The following is a 3,645-nucleotide window of genomic DNA, read 5'->3' as shown; positions in this document are numbered from 1 at the left end:
TTGATGGTATTTGACAGGGGATATTGTCTGCATTTTTTTTTAGGTTTATTTATTTATTTTGAGAAAGGGAGCCAAGTGGGGAGGGGCAGAGAGGAGAGAGAATCCACTACCAGTGTACAGAGCCTGGAGCCTGACATGGGTTCAGTCCTATGAACTGTGAGAGATCCTGACCTGAGATGAAATCAAGAGTCAGATGCTTAACTGACTGAGCCACCCAGGTACTCCTGCATCTTTTATTTTATGGATCTCTTACATCATTACCAAATAAACCATCATTTGACCACATATCCACTTAGGAATTTAGAATCAGAATGATTCTTGTTCAATCCAGCTACACTCTTGAACTGAGATGTAAATCTAGGAACTATTGACTGTGGCCTCTTACAATGTGGTTTGAGCTAGAAAAAACTGTGCGAAGAAAACAGATACACAGACAGCGGGGTTAAGAGCAAGAGTCTTGATAACATCTGAGTTCCAGACCTGTTATTCCTGGCTCAGGAGCATTCCTGTTCTTGGTGTCTGTGAGTCACTCTATATCTTCATAACCTTTTTTTTAGCTTAACATAGTTTGAGCTAGCTTTCAATATTTAACTTAGAAAGCATTTTTACCAGTACCATTATGTGCACAACTTTAGGTTAGTGAAAGAATAATTTACGGGGCACCTGGGTGGCTTAGTCGGTTAAGCGTCCGACTTTCGCTTGGGTCATGATCTCGCGGTTCGTGGGTTCAAGCCCCGCGACAGGCTCTGTGCTGACTGCCAGCTCAGAGCCTGGAGCCTGTTTCAGAGTCTGTCACTCCCTCTCTCTCTGACCCTCACCTGCTCACGCTGTCACTCTCTCTCTCCTGGAAATAAATAAAAAAACCTTAAAAAAAAAAATTTACATCTGTGCTATCCAAAAAAGCAGCCACCAGCCTCACATGGCTATTTAATGAAAATTAGATACTTAAAATTCAGTCACATTAATCGCATTCCAAATGCTCAATAGTCACAAGGCACTAGTGGTTACTCTACTGGATAGTAGACAGAACATTTCCATCAGTACAGAAAAGGTCTTTGGGACAGCTCTGGCTTCAGGAATGGCTCCCCCTGGAGTCATGTAGGCCTAGTCAAGATGAAAATCCACACTAGATAGCTAGATTTGCAAGGCCTGACATATGGTTGACATGGTTTATTATACTATTTCCAACTAAGGTTATCTGTTTCTGGAATTTCAAATGTCTTAAAGTCTTCAATTCCCTTTTAGGAGGTGACTTTTTAAGCGTTTCTTTTAGTGGAACTTTCCTTGATACCTTTCATTACCATGTGACAATATTAGTTCCCCACTGCTGCTATAATAGTATTTTAAAACAACACGAATTTTGGGGCCCCTGGGTGGCTTAGTCGGTTGAGCGTCCGACTTTCGCTTAGGTCATGATCTCGCGGTTCGTGGGTTCGAGCCCCGCGTCGGGCTCTGTGCTGACTGCCAGCTCAGAGCCTGGAGCCTGTTTCAGTCTGTGACTCCCTCTCTCTCTGGCTCTCCCCTGCTCATGCTGTCTCTCTCTCTCTCTCCTAGAAATAAATAAAACATTTAAAAAAAAAACCCACGAATTTATTATCTTATAGTTTTTTTTTTTCTTTCAGGTGAAAAAACCAACACAGTTCTCATTGGGCTAAAAATCAAGGTGTCAGAAGGACTGTGTTTCTATTCTTTGGCTCTTAGACCCCTTCCACCTTCAAAGCCAGCAACGGTCAGTTGAGTCTTTCTTATATGGCATCACTGACACACTCCTGTACCTCCCCCTCCACTTATAATGAACCTTGTGATTTCATTGGGCCTAACCAACTAATCCAGGATAAGCCCCCCCTCTAAGTGTCAGCTGATTAGCAAACTTAATTCCATCTGTAATCCTAATCCCCCTTTGCCATATAATCTAACATAAACACAGATTCCAAAGACTGCACAACAGTCATCTTTGGGGATCCATTATTCCACCTGCTACAGTGCCATTGAGCCTATCACTCTTCAACTCTGGTTGTCTGAATTTGTAAAAATTATGACATTCGTCAATATAACCCTTAAGATCCTTTCTAGCTCCATCAGCTAGGACTCCAAACTACCAAAAGTTGATAGTAACTATTATATCTGGTCTTTTACTGATTGCAACTAATCCGAAATAATGTTAACTCTGAATTTATGTTCAGAAATGACTTCCAAAGATATTAGGTCATGAATCTCCAAAATAAATGTTGGCCACAGCCCAAACATACACAAAATCAATTATAGCACAGTAAGTCTTTTCATTTAACGTGAGAATAGAGACACAAAGAACGAACGTTTAAACATATGCTATACTGTTTAAATCACAAGTTAATGAAGTGGCATATAAATAAATTTTAAATGATATGTAAATCATTAACTGATAGCTGTTTTTTGTTTTTGAATTTGTCCCACAAGAAAGGGTTTTGATGAGGGATAAATGAAGTCTATCTTATTTTGTGCCTGTTTACTCTCACTCCTTTTCCTCCTTTGCTTAACCAGTCAGGAGTTTTCTAAGTCATATTACAAAAAGGGACAACAAACTGCACTGTCATAACTGGAGAGTACAAAAGTCATCCAAATGACAATCTTTCAAATTCAAGGAAATGGAGTCAGAACAAACCCTACCAGAATGGCTCTTCCAGAAGAAAATAGTGTTTGAGTTCTTCTGTATTTTGAGTAGTAAAGTAGTCCTATCACCCTCACACTCAAGAATGTGTGAACTAGAAATTAAATGTTGATGAAAGGAAGGGTGCTTGGGTGGCTCAACTGGTTAAGTGCTCGACCTCAGTTCAGGTCATGATCTCACAGTTCGTGGGTTTGAGCCCCATGTCAGGGTCTGTGCTGACCACTTGAAGCCTGGAGCCTGCTTTGGATTCTCTGTCTCTTTTTCTCTCTCTCAAAAATAAATAAATAAACATTAGGAAAAAAAAAAGTTGATACAAGGAATAAATCCTTCAGCAGAGATTTTTTAATCTAATTCCTTAATAAGTTTTCTTACCAATGTGTTCTTAATTACCACAGGCCCTGTTATCAGATGGTACTTTCCACACAAAAATATTTCTACAAACATACTCTAGAACTGACATTTTCGACATATTGTCACAACATATATAATCTGAAGAACACAGAAGTATTTTTATTTTTTCATTTAATGATGGAAAACACAAATGCTGATTTGACATACATTCACATATAACTTTTTCTCTCACGTTTACAACTCAACAGATTGGTGAATCCAAAGGAACTGGTATAATCACTATATGCAGCGTACCTATAATGAAGAGAAAACAATGAAAACCACAGCATTAACCAGCAGAAATAATATTAAAATTAGACCATTCTGAATAATTCACCTTAGAGCATCTTGAAAAGTCTAGAAAACAAATCCAGAACAAAGAGTATCAACCCTTTATTTTACTTAAGTTTTAACAAAAAATATTCTCTGTGACCTATAAGAAAGTAGCAAACACATCTGGATTTAAATATCTATTTCATAATCTCCTGATTGGCTAACTAAAGTTGTGACAGCAAGGTGATATCAATAGGAAAAAAAGAAGTGACAATTTTGGATAATCAAATCCTAAAGAGCAGAGTTTGAGAGTTGTTCAATCTTTTCTTTTTTTT

General features: G+C 38.4%; 1 protein-coding gene across 1 annotated transcript in view; it reads right to left on the bottom strand.

Moving 5' to 3' along the window:
• Positions 1–3,132: 3,132 nt before the first annotated feature.
• Positions 3,133–3,645, bottom strand: part of NDUFC1 (NADH:ubiquinone oxidoreductase subunit C1) — a 4,147-nt gene continuing 3,634 nt past the window's right edge. The window contains exon 4 of the mRNA XM_077755963.1: positions 3,133–3,292. The gene's annotated coding sequence lies outside the window, so the exon portion shown is untranslated. The remainder of the gene's footprint in view (positions 3,293–3,645) is intronic.

Source organism: Crocuta crocuta, unplaced genomic scaffold (genome assembly GCF_008692635.1).
Source record: "Crocuta crocuta isolate KB4526 unplaced genomic scaffold, BGI_CrCroc_1.0 scaffold112, whole genome shotgun sequence".
Taxonomy (NCBI): Eukaryota; Metazoa; Chordata; class Mammalia; order Carnivora; family Hyaenidae; genus Crocuta; species Crocuta crocuta.
The sequence above is the reverse complement of the archived record's forward strand: the minus strand, read 5'-3'. Positions and strand labels throughout refer to the sequence as shown.